Below are 18088 nucleotides of genomic sequence, written 5' to 3' on the forward strand. Positions count from 1 at the left end.
ATGGGGAAGTGAGGAGAGAAACAAAGAGCAAAGAAATGGAAAATCCTTCACCATCAAATAATTGAGGCATATGACAGAAGAGGATTTAGGAGGAAAAAGCCCTAAGGAGATTTTGGGAGGTTTCACTAGTTTGTTCAACGGTGAACCATCCAAAAATGAAATGCCTGAAAAGCTGGAGGCTGAACAGCTTAAGATAGACTGTGCAAACAGAAACATTGCAATGCTGGAAGAGGCATAAATTATACATTTCTGATGTGTCTCTATAGGCCTTGTAACCTTCTTTCGACCCTTAGGGTGCTCATTATCTGCAGGAGCAATTAACAGACAATATCTTGCAGCTAGCACGATTTCTTACCTTTAGAGTGATTTCAAATCAAATAAAAAGGAGGCTAATAGAGCCAAGGAGGCCTGAGCTGTGAAGTTACTTCTGAAGTATATTGGATAGAAATAATCAGTGAATTGAAGGTACATGGTGCCAGGAAGGCTGGATTATGTCTGGCTGGTTTTGCTTGCTGAATCTTTTATGTTTTGGATAGTTATTGTTGTTCCTGTGAGAGATTATGCAAGTGGCACAAATAATGGAAAATGCCTTCATTAATTCTGAAAGAAAAGGCCAAACTTCCCTTACTTCAGCAACTTCAAGCTGATTAATCAAAAGATCTGGTTTTTTTAACTAGTCAGAATAAATTACAGACAACAGAGGTAAAAAAAGCACACTTAAGACTGGTCTTAGAAAAAGAAGTTCTAGTGACCAGCAATCTGCTTAACTCACCAAACCCATCAGAAATTTTTCAAAACTTAAGATATATGAATAGCTTAGGAAAAAATAAAGATCAAATGCAAACTACACAATTCTGAGATAAAATTTGTACAAAACTAATTATTTCAAGTATTCAAAAATCTAAATTAAATGTTTCTTATCTGAAAGAGCAGATTGTTGAATACGAATCAGTCCTATATTATGATCTCTCTAGAGCTGTCCTATTGCAATATGGAAATCCATTACATTGTTTAATATACAGAGCCTGGCACAGTTCTATGTGATGTGATGCACCACCATTTTCTTTAGCAGTAACATACTTTATTTTCAGTTCCTTCCTAATGCATGAAAATCATTCCAAAGACTATCATCTTATATGCACTGAGGTACATTATAAAAGCCACATAATTTTAAAAAATTACTAAATTTCTGGTTTAAAAAAACAAAACAGATTTTGAAAATATATACCAAAATGTTTATTACTGCTATATCCCATTAGCCCATACAAGTCACCGTTGTCTAAGAACATCTTTTTACTGTTTCATCATGAGTTTATGCTGAGTCTGGAAATGGGATTTGTATATCTTCCTACACCATACAGACCTGCTGATTTCACTGAGGATTCAGGTCGAGTCAGGGATCTGGATTCCACTACAAGATTGAAGTTTTAAGTTTCAATTCTTGGGATTGAGGACATTTTTCTCCTGTAAACTACAACACCTTGAAAAACACTTACAAGGAAAACCTTGGAGTCATTCCATTCACCTGAAGTTTATCATCACTCACATATGACCAGGATTTCTCTACCAGAAGAAGCAAAACTAGATAAGAATTGAGACTGGATTTGCAGCAACATGATTTTATTCTTATCAAAATCATTTTTTAAAAAAGCTATTGAGCCTAAAAAGCATGTCCAATTTATGATAAAAAGTGAAATTTCATCTTACATGTAGAAGCACCAGTATATTTATTAATTTCTAAAGTGTAAATGATAACAAGATTTCAGAAGCAGAAAATGAAATGGTTCTATTGAGCTTGTAAGGAGGGGATATATTTTGGCAGACTGGTTATCATTTAGCACAGCAAAGTCAATCATCTGACTCTGTATGTTGCTCTCCTTCACTATAGGAGTTAGAGAACATAGATCTCTATGTTCAGAAAGTCACAGCTTTGGTCTTGGGGGATTTCAATTACCCAGGTATTGATTAGGATGACAATTATACAAAAAGTGTAGAGAGGAACACATTTGTAAAGGTTGACCAGGGTTGCTTTCTTTAGCCATTGTTGAGGTGACTGCATAATGAGAGCTTATTTAGAAACTTGTCCCAACAGTTGTGAGCTCTGATAAAGAGAGTTCAGGAAGCAGCAAGACCTTTCTGGGTCTGAAATCTTCCTTGTGGTTGGGAGACACAACACTGTTTTCCTATAACAACTACCACCATTCCTTCCAGAAACTCCTTACCACCTCCCTTGTGACAAATGACCATATGATTTCCAAAGACCTTTTGCCCCTCTTACATTATGTCAGAACATCTCTACCCTGACTAAACTCCTTAAAAAGTCATATTTACATCACAGGCATACTACTGACAGAGGCCCGCAGAGACAAATACGTGTGTGTGTGTGTGTGTGTGTGTGTGTGTGTGTGTGTAAATACTAAGTCATCATCCTAATACTAGAAGTTTTTTGAGAGCAATGCTTTATATTCCTTCAAACGAATAGATGGAATGTCCATAATTAGGTGGAATGTCCATAATTAGGTGGAACATCCTCAAAAATTACCATAATGGCAGTTTAAATTACCAGTGTGGTAAGGATGTGAAATCCTCACATCATAGCCTTTGCCAAATAGGTCAATAGAAATGGAATCAGTCAGAATAGGAGCCACCTCTACCAGTGAAGTGTTTACTCACTGTACACAGAGTGCTTCTTAGTCATCACAACAAACACTTTCCAGGAGTTTCATTAAACTGAGGGCTGCTTCAAAGCCAAGGAGCCCAGGTCACATGTTCAATTAATCCCATATACTTTTTTAATATTTAAACAGTGTGTTAATTTAAGGCTTAATGCTACCTTCAAATATTCAGCCTCAAAGCCTCACTAACAGAGTATATTTATTTCTCCACTTTGGGGAAGTAGAATGTGAAAAGGCTGATATTGCTTCTAACGCTACTGTTTGTTGAGCATCTCTGTGCCCCACTTTAGCCAGAGGTGATTCCTCTGCAATTAAAATGGAATTTCTTCTGTTTCCAGCCTGTCATTCATGCAGCTTCTCTGACTGAGTCTGTAATGAGCAGTTTGGGTCCAGCTAGCTCATTCATGTGCAGAATCAAGAAGCTCCAGCTTTACCCAGTACCTCAGGAACGCTGTTGTTTTTCAGCTGCTGCATGTGCATGTTCAGTCTGGGAGGGAACTTTCTACAGAGGATAGAGCGAGGTCTCGGTAACAGGTCAGATCTCTTTTGGGGGATTTTGAAAGATGCAAAGCATTTGTGAGCACAAGGATGTCCTAAAACACATTGGCATAGCTCAGTGGTACTATTAAAAACTGAGCTATGTTTTCCCACTCCTTCGAGCCACGCAGCTTCTTGTGGGAGAGAAACCAGCCGTCTCCTCGTGCCTGCTGGAAGAAACGGCCCAGAAAAATCCTTCTCGGTGCCTCATTCACGAGAGAGGGAATGGAGAGAGGTAACAGGACTATTCTGCCGCCAGAGCCTGTTTTCTTTCGCTGTCAAAATACACGGAACAGCCTTCCTAGCTCGCATAGGCTTCATTGAGACAAAGTCAGCGGCAGGGGCGCGGAGTGCCGAGCCGCAGTCCCGCCGCAGCCCCGCAGTGCCACCTAGTGCGAGCGCGGCCCCGGAGCCAGCGGCGCTCGGGCCGCCCCGCTCGGGGTCACGCTGTGCCGGCGTCCCCAGGGCTTCCTGGGGACCTTCCCGCTGGGCGGAACAGGGCTTTGCTCCGTCTCCTGGTGGCCTGGCGGTGCTATGAAGCTGTTGCTGGAGTTGTGGCGCTGCTGATGGGCAGAGAGGAGGGAGGGAAGAGGATGGCTCCAGCAGCTCAAAGGCTTTGGCATTTTAAGCACCTACCAGACAGAACTGCTGAGGAACATTGGGAGAGACTTGGAAGTTCAGACTTGGAAGTTCTTCATTTCTGGTGGTGTTCTTCAGGATGACTGGAGATTGAATAGTTGCCACTGGGCACATAATTTAGAGTGTATCAAGCTGAAAAAAAAAAAAAAAAAAAAAAACAAATGGGAATTCAGGTCAAATTTCATTCCTTGCATCTGTGAGAGTCAATAGACCACCAGAAAACAGCAACACATGAAGGGGAAGCTGAAAGCAACTGTAAACAGGGGGGCATGAGCAGGAGGATCTACCAAAGGAGTAGTCATGTAGGCTTGTGGTTGTTTGGATGCTTCACTCATCCTGCTGGCTTCTTCAGCTTTCTTGCTGGGGCTGCTAATACATGATGTGCATGTAAAACTGTTCCAAACTGCTAAAAGAAAGCACAGCAAGGCACATTTGTTATATTGCTTGGCAAAAAAAAAAAAATCCCCAACAAATTTCACACATATAGTCAGTGCATCAAAATTCATACCTGCTGTTTAGGAACAGATCTGCACACATTTATTACCAGTTTTAAATTCTTTATAATATCAAATGTAGCTGTATCAAATCCCAGAGGAACTCCCCTGCAGAAAAAGGGAAATATATTGCATCAGTATTTCATTATACAGTCCACTGATCACAAAACACATCTACTCTAGGTTTACCCCAGAGTCCTTACCTAACACACTGTTCACTCAGAACAAATGCAAGCTCCAGGGTCTCAGGAAAGGGAGCTTAAACCAGTCTTTCACTGTGGCATCTTATTCCCTGAAGATAATTAGCACACTTCACAAAGCTCTGATTAAAGTTGTCTTTTTTCTTCTTCTGTTAATCTTATCCTGTCGTCTAATGGTCTGAACACTATAAAAATGAAAATGCATTCATTAAGTTAACAGTTTTGTGGACTGAGGTACGGCACGTCTCCTGTATTTGCTGGCTTCCTTAAGAGCTGCCTCTGCAACCAGGTGTTGTCTACCAAGATCACATTTTAGAATGTAGGAACCTTCAGCTTTGTTATAACAAGCTGAGAGTAAATGGTCTAGGAGCACACTGGCAGGGTATTCCCTCATCCCCAGAGGTGCCATCTGGCATGTTTGAACCTCTTCATGTTCCCACTATGATATTAGTATGGGGAAGAGGAGATGGAGGTGCAAGAGCCAAGCAAGACAACTTATTTTTAAAATGGCAATTTGATACATCAAGGCACTAGTTCCTGAAATGAGTATGGTTTTATGCTTCCAAATATTGACAGATTTAGTCAGTTAAGAGGTCATGATGTCTATGGTAATGGACATCTGAAGTGACATAAAGATTGTTCTCTTCATACTGCACAAAGAAGGTACGAAATATGATTAAACCAAAAGAGTATTTTTAAATACCCACTTTACACAGGCATAAAACACTTCAAGAGGCATTAAGCAATGAGAAATCAAACTCCTAGTAATGGTGAGAGCAGTGATATGCAGGAACATGACACTATTCAGCCACAAAATGGTTACAGTACAATGTAAATTGTTCACTCTAACATTCAAGTTGCTTGCTCTTGCCCTGGTTGCATAACAAACTCAGACTCAAATACTGATTGCTTTCTACACTGAAACAGTGTTCAGATAAAAGATTACTATTGTTCAGACTTTTTCAGGAAATTTAGAGAGGTTTATGTTGTTAAATCAAAATTCTAGTTTCCTGTTTTGATTTGGACTATACGAATTCAGAGCAGAGCATTTTGTCAAATAAGTTAATACACTAAAGCATCCTGTTTTCTTCTCACAAATGGTCTGCTAGAGCTACAATTTCAACAGTGTCTCTTTCATGATATCTTGTCTTTTGAAGTGAAATTCAAAGTCTGACTTTGAGAACATAAAAATGAGAAATTGGAATCAGAGGTATACCATAAGAGTTTTTATAGAAGAGTAACAGAAAGCTGAAGAATTTTTAAGTAAGCAGGATTCTGCCAAGGCATATACAGAAATTACTGTAAGAATTCCTTTCCCTCTCTTTCATTAGTATTTTGCTTTAAGATAATATTTATAACTACTTGTCAAACTTGCCAAATTGGGCTATGTGCCATCCCTACATGTACTAAAAGCAGTAACTCATAGTGAATCAAAACATGTGGACGTCAAAGCAGAAACATAAAAAAATGTAAAGAGAAGATAAACAGTCCATTTGCCACCACTGAATATAATAAAGTTTCATAGGTTGTCGTCTCCTTACCTATCCATGAAGATGAGATGGGAGGAAGCACAAAAAGAGGAGAACAAAAAGAGAGGAAAATTTTGTTATGAGTCCAGGTATTTAATTGAAGTTCTTGCTGTAAGTGAAAGAGACTAGAGACACTATAAAAGAGCAATAAGAAGATGTGGGCTGATGGACAATGAGAGCTGTATTCTGGGGAAAGCAGAGGCAGAGAGACAGTAGATGAGATAAGTGTGATGACAGTTATGAGGAGGATGTGACAGGTTTTGTCCTCAACAGGATGGTAAATTCATTGGGATAGGGAGCAGAATATTTGGGGTTTGCAGTTAGTATAAATAACAATGACAGGGATTTTCTTTAAAATGGCTCCAAGTGGCCATTTGCTCTCTTTTCTTGTGGCTAGTGCTGGCTAGCACAGTAGAACTCTTGACCATAGCTTACTAGAATCTGGATAAAGGAGTCAAGAGTCTCTTAGAAATTCAACACTGCAAGAGCTGAAGAGCTCAGTGCAAGATCAAGTGCCCTGGAGTACCTCCCTCTGTGGCATGAGTAGTGGCACAAGGGCTCCTTTCCCACCTTTATATTTATTTATTCAACCACAGCAGCCTTAGATTTTCCTCTATCACACCTTGGTAACACAAAACACTTTTGCTTTTTGTAAGCAAATCTTAAGAAATCACCCCAACCCAGACACCTGGGAACTAGAAGCTGTTTGTTGCTACATTACAGCTAGGTCACAAATCTGTAGCTAGCTCTGTAATATTCACTTAACTGGTAGCATGGCTTTGAAACAAGCATTCACTCTTCTCTTTGCATTCCTCAATTTCCCTTTGTCCTACTTGTGTGAGTGTCACAGTGTAAGGGAGCCCCAAGTCTGATAGGAGGCATTCCTCTGCATCTTCTTTGTGTGAAGCCCTGCTGCCCTGCAGGAAATGCCCTGGTTCATGTCAGCTACCTAAAACAGTGACGGGGATGCTCTGCCCTGATCACAACAGGTACACTCTACCTCCTTTCACTGGGCTGCCTATTATAATTGTAAAGGATGGTGCTGTTAGTATGGAAAAGACAAGCTGGGAGCTACTTCTGTGCATTAGACAGGCAGAACAGGAGTGTATTGCTGATGGCGTGGGGGGCTGAAATGCTAGTTGACTAGACAAGCTCAAAAAAGACAAAAAGAACAGGGTGACCAGGTTGTAATGTGAAACTCAAACTGTTGAGAAGTTACAGGTCATGCTCAGGGAAGAGAAATACAGGATCAGAAACAAGAATGTCGGCAGTGGAATCATTCATGTGGAGGATCAGAAATTTATCCACTGGGAGAAAGTCAGAAAATGAGATTGCTAATTTAAGAAATAGCTAAAGCATCACCAAATTATTTTTTGAGATCCACTATCTGGCAGGTATGTGTGAACAGAAAGCAACAGCAAGAATTATTCATGGCTGGAAATTAGGAGATACATGGGACAGAAACATTGAAGATTAGCTTTAAGCTGTCATTGTGACAGTGAAGGAAATGGCAGAAAGAACTTAGAAGGAAGAAAACCCCAAGGAGAATTTTGAAGGTTTTGTGCAACATAGTGGCAAGCCTTCCAAGCTGAGAGGTCTATCAGAGGAAGACTGTGCACAGAGAAATATCTGTTTAGTACATCAAGCAGAACATCTGCTCAGCTGCAACTGACTCAGCTCTGTTGGAACCAGACACCACAATACAAAGAGAATCAAAATTGCATCTAAACACTGACAGGAGGCTGAAGCACTTCTGACCAAAGAGCTTCATTTCATTCATTGAATCCAGGCACAAACCAGCTACAATGAACCACTGGATCTACTATCTGCAAGGTAGTACATGATCCCTTACTTCTACCAGTCATGTAGACAGGGTTAAAATGCCTCCTGAGATGTGGAAAGAAATGACTGAACACAAGTCAGGCCAAGAGAGGGGTCCTGCCATTTCTAGTAGTGCAATATTATGTTACAGTGCACTGTCCAGGAGAGGGGAAAAGGGTCCAGAACCATGAAGAGTAACATCCACTACAGACACACAAACCTGCATAAATCCCTTATGGAGTTTGTAAATCCATGTTTGAAGATTTGTGTGCCTTGGATAGCAAAGCTAAATGAAAAGGAGGGATCCAAAATTTCCTCCCACAATGGTTAGGAGGAGAAACAAACAGCAAATCATGACGTCACAGATTAGATAAAGGTGGAAGAAACTTCTGGTGATATTTGAGTCAAACCCTCTTACTCAAAGCAGGGCCATCACTGACAGACCTAAACCCTTTTCAGACAGTTTTTGGGTATCTCCCAGTATGGAGACCACAGCCTCTCTGTACAACCTGTTCCAATGTTCCATGGCCCTCACAGTAAAAAAAAAAAAAAAAAAAAAAAAAAAAGTGTTTGTTATTAGAGGAAACATCCTGTGTTTTAGTTTGTGCTCATTGACTTTTGTCCTGCACATCACTGAGAAGAGTCTGATTCCATTTTTTTTTTTACAGTCTCCCCTCAGTTACTTACATACATTAATAAGATTTCCCACCAAGCCTTCTATTTATCAAAATCCTTTATGCAGAGAACCCATAAGATTGCCATAAGTCTGTTTAATAAGTCTACATAAACTCTTAATAAAAGATCTAGAGTGTGGAAAAAGGAAAGAACGTTGGGCTGGACAAGGAAGAAGAAGAGATCTTTGCTAAGACAGCCCTAGTTCCTGTACCTTTGAGAAGGATAGGAGGAGGTAGGCAGCTCCTTCTACAAGAGAGGAAACTTCTCTGGTTCCTGGGATCTTGGCAAACCACGCTTCAGTAATATTTCCCTCTCTGTTCAAAAACAGCATGTTCAAGCTCCTGCCCAAAGGACCCTGGGAGACAGAGGTTGGGTTTACTTGCACTGTGGGCAGAGAGCAGCAGGACTGCTGCACCAGTGATGGAGGAGCAGGTGTCCAGGTGCCCAGTGCCACCATCAGCACTTCACATGTTAGGGAGGAGAGCTTCTTTGTGGAAAGGCACACCCAAAAGAAATTGTTGCTTTAAAACAAACTTCCATGCAGGTAACCATCGTAAATTAATTGAATTTCTAATTTAGAAAAAGGAAGCTAATTTTTGAAAAAGGAAGCTGCTGAAGACTATTTACTGTTAAAATTACTACAATATAATGTATGGAAATCTGTAGCATTTCTTTACATTTTTCCCATGCAATTTTTCCTGAATTTAAAAATTGGTTGTGTGTTCCTATGCCAATACAGCTTGGTTAAGAACAAAATATTAGGTTATAAAATTCTTTCCTTGCAGTAATAGAGAAATTTAATTTCCTTTTCTAAAGGTTTTTAGCTTTCATTATCCACTCTCTGGGACATGACTTGCAGATGATGCCTGTGTTTCCTACCACACCATGGAAATGCAGCAACCCAGCCTGGTTCCAGAAGTCATCACCAAAACAGGATTGAGGAAGGAGAAAATAATATTAGTAGAATTGTTGTATATTAAGGACATAATTGAGCAAAAGTATATTACATACAAACTTAATTTCACAAAGATTATTAAAAGACAATGACACTATGCCCACTCCAATAAATATGCCAATAAATAAGTAAAATTTACAGTTGAGGAAGGACATTCATTTTCTCTCTTTTATGCCTGAGTCTTTATAGCAAGTATGAACTGGAGTGAAAATTTGTCTGTGTCTTTAGACATTAGAGGATTTTTTGTCTCTGCTGCAAAAATATCCTTCAGATTGTTCACTGTAAGATTTTTCTATGCAGTCATAAAAATAAGCTGGCTATGCTGATTAGTGTTACAATCATAAAGGTAAAAGATTGGTTAGGAAATACAGTTTTTCTGCAGTTTTCTGCACATTTAAACTTTGGGATATAATTGAAGACAACTTTGGTTAAATGTACATTTTAAAGTTACAATTTACAATCAAGCTGGCAATTAAATAATCCCTCTCTTTTTCCTTTTAATTAACAAAATCATGTATTAAATAGATATCTCTTGTGTTTCTATGCACGACAGAAAAAATATGCATAACACTCTTTACACTTTTGTAAAAGTTTTATAAGGTTGGGGTAAAATCCTAGTGTGGTGGGTTGACCCTGGCCAGCAGCCAAGTACCCACACAACAATTTACTCACTCCTCTTCCCTCCTCCAGGAGTACAGGGGAGAGAACAGAAGGAGTAAACCCAAGAAAACTCCTGACAGATGAGATAAAGACAGCTTAATAAGTGAAGCAAAGGAGAAAAATCTCTACTGCTGCTGCAAATCACTCACTGGCTTCCAAAAGCAAAGTGATGCCCAGCCAGGCTCTGAGCAATGTTTGCCTAGGAAGCCAAAATCCCTTCAGATCCCTATACTGCGTACTGTCCCCTTGTTCTGGTGACATCTGCGTTGGGTAGCTCTATGCTAGGGTAAAACATGGGAAAACAGCAAAAGGCAGGTCCGTATTGATACAAGTAGGGGCTGTGATGGAGCCCTGGGAAACTGACACCACGTTTCTGTGGGGAACAGTGACACTGAAGGCACATTTAATCTCTGGACAGGATTAAAAAGGGGGGACAAGGTGCAGTGGTGCTAGAAACCAGGAGAGGGAGTCTGAGCCCAGGAGAAGGAAAGAACGATGGGAAGAATCCTCCTCACCTGTTTCCTTGGTGGTGGGACACATGATGGGGGCAGCAGATAAGCCAGTCAGGTCATTCCCCCAGAGAGTGTGCCTGTGTGTCACCTTCCACCCTTACCCAACAGCCAGGGAGGCAGCCTCTCACCTAAAACCAAAACCATCTGATTTTCAGTGGTCTCATCAGCCACACAACAGTAAGTGTGTTTTACACTTGGGCTGTTAATTACTGTGACCCTTTTGCTTGTTGACATCAGATGTGCTGTATTGAAGTGCATGTATATCTATTGAAATTTTAAGTCTTTAAATAGTTTGTGAATGTATCTATATATACATACACATGTGATTAATTGTACCAGTGACTAAATAAATCTATTTTTATCCAGTCCTGTGATTCAACAGATGTGCACCCTCAGTTTCCTGCTGACATACACAGAGGTAATCAAAATGAGAGCAACTCTTTGCCCACCTTTATAAAGCAGAAATGGTGCAGGTTGTGGATGCATGTAATTTCGGCACTGCATTTCTTTAATTCTCTGTACTATAGCTGTGAAATAATGCCTAAACAGTTCATGAATTGAAAATAGTATGCATAGTGTGGTACCTTTTGGAAAATCAGACTGAGACCAAGGAACAGCAATTTGTTCTTTTGTTTTGTATTTGTCTCAAACCCAAATTATCTCGGTGGGGGCATTTTTAAGTGTTCAAAGTAATTTCAGGCCAGAGTCTGCTTTTGAAAATTCTAATTTGGTTTTCAAAACAAGTATCATCCTTGTGTCAAATTTATTTCAAGGCTTGAAATGTTCATGCACTGATCTCTGGAACCACTTTATCTTCTTTATTTTTCCTACCATTCTCCTTCTTGAACCCTCAGTGATAGTTATCTTTTTCCTGACCTCAACATGTGGTCCTTGTGAAACTATGAGCAGTTTAAAAATCAATTTTACTGGTGCCTGGGTGAAGGTTGAAGAGCAAAGAGGAAACAGTTTGAGACAACCCTGAGAAATACCTACAACTGGTTTCTAATCATCTTTATCTGGTTTTGCCCCTCACAAGGCAGCCATCACCTGAGAGCTACAAGTTTTTTTCCTAAATACTGTTGTAGATGATGGGTTTGAACTCACTTTGGTCGCCCTTGTGATGGTGATGTGGGTTTGTTGAGGTTTGTGGGTTTGTGAGGAGCAATCATTTGTCTACAAGCAGTGGTGGGAGGATGCTCAGCACAGGATACCTGCTGGAGGCCATCTAGGGCAGGTTCCTGAGCAGGCTGGAAGGATCCGCTCTAAACCTGGCTGGAATGCTTTAGCAGTGTGGTTAATGCATAAAATAATGCTGCTTCATTTTGGGGGACTACAAATCATGGTATTTAATACCACATTTCACATTTATTCTTACTGAATGACCCCAATCAAATTAGCTTTATTCCCAGCAGATTGGGAAATGCAGTACCAAGGTGCAGAACAGCTGACCTTTCAGACATGCCCACCCCTTCTAAACACAGATAATCACTCCCAGTTGAAGAGTGGGTACACAGAAATGGGTTGGTACTGGCCTTTGCAAAAATCAGGTGAGGTCAGCGTGGAGTAAAGGAGTGTTTTGTACTCCTTCACATATGATAGCTTCACTCATTTCTTCTCTACGTCCCTTAGGCTGATGAGGAATGTATTGCATTTAGTTGGTTGTCAGCCTCGGAGCACTGCCTCACTACTAGATTTCCTAAGGTTTCTATGACTTTGCTGGTCTTTTGCTCTTCAGAAAGGACAAATTTTCTCTGTTCCACAACTTCCCCTCACACAGCAGACCAAAATAAATTAACTTCCTGTGTTTTGGTAGCATTTGACACCCATTGCAGGGTTATGTTGGGTCACCTTTGAAAAGTAGTGACAGCAAAGTTTCTAGGAGACTGATGTTCTTAGGATTTTTTAAATGTAATTTTTATTTAATCTCTGTTTCCTGTCTACCATGTCCTGCAGGGCAAACCTCAAAAAACACAAAATCTTGTCGTTTGCCCAGAAGACCCATTCTCAGATGAAAACACATATGGAATTAAATGGAATTATGATGAATTGTGGAGCTGAGGGCAGACAAGTGTGCACATAATGTTTCGATTATTTTTTTCCTCTTTAAATTAAAGCTAGATGAGAACAAATGTCAGTGTCCTCGCCCTCGCAAGAAGAAAGACAGTACTTAACCAAGAAGAGTGAAGGTAGTCAGTGCCTCCAGATGGGAAAAGTTAAGACACAGAGTATGTATGTGAGAAGTACCAGACCTAAGGCAAAAGCACATTGTGCCCACCCACTCTCTGAACACAGAAAAAGATGTGATTTTTCACCTGTGTTACTTTATTGAAAGGACGTCAGAAACCTTCATAGGAAGGCAGGCTAAACGGGCTATGCTTTCCAAAAATGACAGAGAAAGTGAGAAAAGTATATCCACAGGAAAATAAAAAGGAAGATATAGTTACATACATAATTCTCCACTAAATTAAACTTCCACATTTGTTTTTTATTGATTGAGAAATCTTTACAATTTGCCAGATTTTTAGCTGGTATTTATTCATACCATAATGTAATGGTATCTGGGTCTCTGAATATGTGTTATCTGTGAATAATCTCTTAATGTAGTAAGAAAAATTCTGCCAAGTAGATTTGAATCTTCTTTTCATACAAATACTTTAGTTCCAGCTTGATACAGAAGTATCTACACATGATAATCTGTTTCACTTGAAAATACATTGTTTAAATACATTTGCTTAGCCTTGGGGAGGATGAAGAAAAGTAAATCTTTGATTCCTTTCTTTATTACTAATGTTCCAGCTGCTCTGTTAAGCTGGGGAAAAAATCAAGTGAGAAATGCTTAAAGTCCCAAATATAACATCTTTAAAAGAAGTTATGACAGTTTAAATTAATTAAATGAACAAATTCATGAACAAATTCAAATGCAAAGTAATAGCTGTTTCTGTGGTGGTGTACATGGTAAAATCTGTGTACCAGTTTCAGAATGAACTTTGAAGGTGTTTTGCAAAAGCTGGGCAAAAAGAAGTGTCATAAAGCTTTTTGATGCTGCCCTTTCCATATTATCATGCAATACAGTATTTTGAGTGTACTTTGTTATGGATTTGCTTTAGGAGATGCAGTGAACCATACAAAAACATTTCCACTTTGTATACTAAGCATAAGTTTGTCTCCAGAAAGTTTACAATGCAGATCAGGCTGAACTTTGTGTGGCCTGGTGTGGCTGTTAATATTAATCTTTCCTCTTCACATTTCAGTTTTTCTACCACAACTTGGAAATTACAGCTATAATAACACACAAAGGTGTTCCCTTTCTATCTGTTTTTTCTCTCTTGCTCTTCCTTTCCCAAGATCTCTTTTTCTGCTTGTACAAAGCTAACTTACAAGATGGTATCTGATGGATATCAGCATCTTTCACAGCGGCTCCATTCCAATTGCAGATGCTGCCTACCAGGGTAAAGCTGACATTCGTGTTTGTGCACAGACAGGAACAGTTTTAAGTTAAGGAATAACTGAATTAATATGGTAATATGGTAAGTTGTAATAGGTGGTTCACATGCATGTAAAAAAAAAAGCTTCTCTAAGCGTGTAACCTTCTTATTTAGCAGAACAAGATGACTGAAGATAAACTTAAAAAGACACAGGACATGCTGCCCTTAATATGCAGGTTTTCTTTGTGATTTCATCAGAGATTTAACATGTGATCCTGAGCAAGCCATTCAATTTTAGTTCATCTCTTTCTTCATCTGAGAAGGTGAGGATGAAACACACCTGCCTTATAATGCAATGGTGAAGGAACACTGGTAATTTATATTTCAAGCTTCATGGGAGAGTCTGCTAGAATTGAGGTTTGAAATTTATTTTTCTCTGAAATCCAGCATTTTATCCATCTCTTGAAATACAATGCACACAAGTACAACAAGCCAATTATTTCCTAATATATCCAAGATAGTTTTATGCACGTGTAGTACTGCACAAGTGTGCTATAGAGATCAGTTTCATCGCCTGTCTAATTTCATATAATCAGAGATGCATAATCCAGATCTCTCCACACCCTTATTACCAGTTCTGGCCCTCTAAAAGCTTCTAAAAAATTTAACTCTTCTCACTGTGGAGTCAGCTAAGAAATGTAAACAACACCATAGCAAACACTATGTACAAAGTAATTTTTGCATGGGATAAACCTTTCAAGCAGTGGTATCTTTGCATACTTTCCATACTGTATATATGGAAAGGGATGAACACAATCTCTAGTAATGAATTTCCTTGTGTTGCTTATCCAGTGGTTATTAATGAAAAGAGTCTAATACCATGGAATTTCTCTTTCGTGTGTTTTTAGGGGTTGAAAGTATTGTGTTTCATTTGCTGACATAATACACTGCATGGTCCTGGGGATAAATAATACACTTCCATATCTGTTTCATCCATAACAGAGCCAGTTCTAGCGTTCCCTGACTTTCACGTCAATTACAGTTACTGGGGTTGGAAGTGACCTCTGCTCAAAACAAATGTAGCTATATGGTCACACCAGGCTACTGAAGGTTTATCCAGTCAGATATTGAATATTTCTGAAGGTGGGGACCGCAAAACCACCACCCTTGGCAGCCTGTGTCTCTACCTTACTGTTCTCATGGGGAAAAAGGTTTTTCGTTCTGCTCTGTGTTTCAACTTAACATCATTGCCTTCATCCTTCCACCTTGCACTTCTGTGAAGAGCCTGGCTCCATCTTATTGGTGATCTCATAGATTCTCCAGGCTGAATGAGCTCTGGCCCTGCAGCATCTTCCCACATGGTAAGGGCTCCAGCCCCTAGACATGTCAGTGAACTTCTGTTCAACTCAACCTAGTTGATTGATGCATCTTGTACTGCGGGCTCCAAACTCTGCATGTAGATGTGTATGTATGTATGTATGTATGTAGTATGTGTATATATGTGTGTGTGTGTGTATGTACATGTGGCCTAACAGGTGCTGCAAAAATGGAGTCACCAGCTCCCTCAATTTACAGGTTGAGTTTCTAAGGACACTACTCAGGACACCATTAAACCAGGGAACATGAGGTTTATGTCCCACTTATATCTGCCATGGTCCTCTGGCCCTCTTCATTGGAGCTTCTCCCCCACCACTCTGTCCCCAGTCTGCATTGCTGCCAGCCATTCTTCCTTTTCAGGGGCAGGACTATGCTGTTCTTACTGAATTTCATAAGTGTCCTCTTGCCCTGCTCCTCTAGCCTGTCCAGGAAGCAGCCCTGCCTTGGAGCATATTGGCTGGCCCCTCAGTTTGGTGCCATCAGCTGATCTGATGAGTGAGCAGTGTTGCATCCTCCACGTGATTGCCAAAGATACAAAGGTCCCAGGAGAGACCCCTGTGGTGCTCTGCTTCTCACTAGCCTCCAGGCAGAACACAACCCATTAAGCACCAACCTCTGGGCCCGGCCATCCAACCCTCACTCTCTCTTTGTGCAGAGCTAATCCTGCTGAAGAATAACAGAATGGACAGAAACAGTTTTGGCTGGATGACATAACTGATCCAGTTTGCTGCAGAGCCATGATTTCAGATGTGCCATGACAACACTGGGGGAGGGGTGGAGGTGTAAACCAATTCAAGGCAGGGAGGGTGGCAACTTCCTAAACCAGTTTAAGGGGCACCACTTAATGTATGAACTAGTGGTATACACTAAATGTTAAAATTTGAAATCCCTTATACCACACAAAAATGCTTAAGAAGTTGCTCCTCTGTGGACTTTTAAAAGTTTTCTACAGCTTCCTTGACAAAATATTTGTGTATTCAGGGAGAAAATTACGTACTTGCAGCAATTAATATTTTAACCAACTGGCACCATTGCCAGTCTAGTGCATGCAGTCACAGTAAACAAAGTAGGATTTGCATTTCTCTTGGTCTGTGCTGTACTCTGCCTTCATTTGTTACGTTATTGTTTCTTCTCAAGTGAAATTATTATGCAAACAGACAAAGTTTGGAGGAGAAGGTTATTAGATTTTTTAAACATTTGTCCACAGTAAAAGAAGAAGTCCACAGCACAACTGTGAAGTCTGAACAAACTCCCCATATCCTATTTGCAGTGCCTCAATGATTATGTTTTTTTTATAAGTGCTCAAAGATGTGTTCTTCCATGCACTACCTCAATAAGAAACAAGAAAAACCAAACCCCCATCACTGTTTGTTTTATAAACCAAGCCTAAAATATTTTAAAACCTAAGAAATTAAAATTAAAAAGAGCAAAAGATCTGCCATGCTTTGTGCTTCTAATGAGTATATACAAGTTACTCTGTGTTTATAATAAAAAATTACTTGGGATTAGATTTTGGCTTTCTTTAAATTCAAGTAAATGTTCCAGAAACCTTTTCTGCATAACATGTACTTCAAATTTCTTTTTTTTTTTCTTTTTTTTTCTTTTGGGGGGGGGCAGGGAAGTGCTAATTGAGGGCTGCTACTGTATAGTTTGATAGAGCCTATGAGGATCACAGTTCTAAGGATGGCATACAATCCACTTCTCTCGTCTAAATGAATTTCAAATAACATTGGAAACATGATGCTCTGAGGATATAAGTGGTATTGTTGTGTATAAAGGCATTGTTTTACTCTACAAACTTACCCGAAAGTAAATTATTTTCTTAAAGAAGTAGCAGGTTTTACAGTGCCCCATGTGCCTCTATAAGCAACTCATACACCGAAATTAATATGACATATTTAAATGGTACATTTGGGCTCACTCTGCTAATCTGCATGAACTCTCTGAAGAGATCAAGAGAGTGTGCTCAGATCGTAAACTCAATACCAATACTTTAATGCCTGACAGCAGTTCTGCTTAAGTCCTATTGATCAGTCTTGTCTTGTGATAGCACTCCACTGCATTACCCAAATCCTTTATGGTACACATGATTCTGCCCCATGCTAATCAACTTGTCAGGTCACTTGTTGCAAGAGCTTCAGCATCACCTCCAAACTGCACTCCTTCAGGTCTAAACCTGTTTTTTCTTTCAGCAATGCCTGGGTGCCTCCCAGAGTGGGGGTGGTTGTAATCATGCACCCCCGCCTCCACTGTACCGTTTGCAATTTCTTCTTGCACATTTATGTAAGGACAGAGGTGCAAAAGTGCTACAGCAATGGGAGATGTGACTTTCCACTTCAGAATCATAGTGACATATTTGCTAACAAATGCAAGTTTGGCACCTACATGTTTTTTCCATGCTCTTTCCCAGTGGTCTTTCCCATTCCTCATCCCTGCTCTGTAATTCACCAGGTTCTGTTGTTAAATTATGATTCCCATATGTTGTTTTCTCAAGAAAATCAATCCAGTTTTCTATATTACATGCAAGGCATTTAATGACAAACATCTTTTGTAATGTCTGTAGATTAGACCCTTTATTTTCCTTCATTT

The 18088-nt window shown here is 39.8% G+C and overlaps 1 protein-coding gene across 1 annotated transcript in view; it reads left to right on the forward strand.

The window, feature by feature from the left end:
* Positions 1-18088, forward strand: part of XKR4 (XK related 4) — a 211497-nt gene that overhangs the window by 158865 nt on the left and 34544 nt on the right. The window lies entirely within an intron of this gene.

Source organism: Onychostruthus taczanowskii, unplaced genomic scaffold (assembly GCF_017590055.1).
Source record: "Onychostruthus taczanowskii isolate IOZ18803 unplaced genomic scaffold, ASM1759005v1 scaffold4, whole genome shotgun sequence".
Classification (NCBI taxonomy): Eukaryota; Metazoa; Chordata; class Aves; order Passeriformes; family Passeridae; genus Onychostruthus; species Onychostruthus taczanowskii.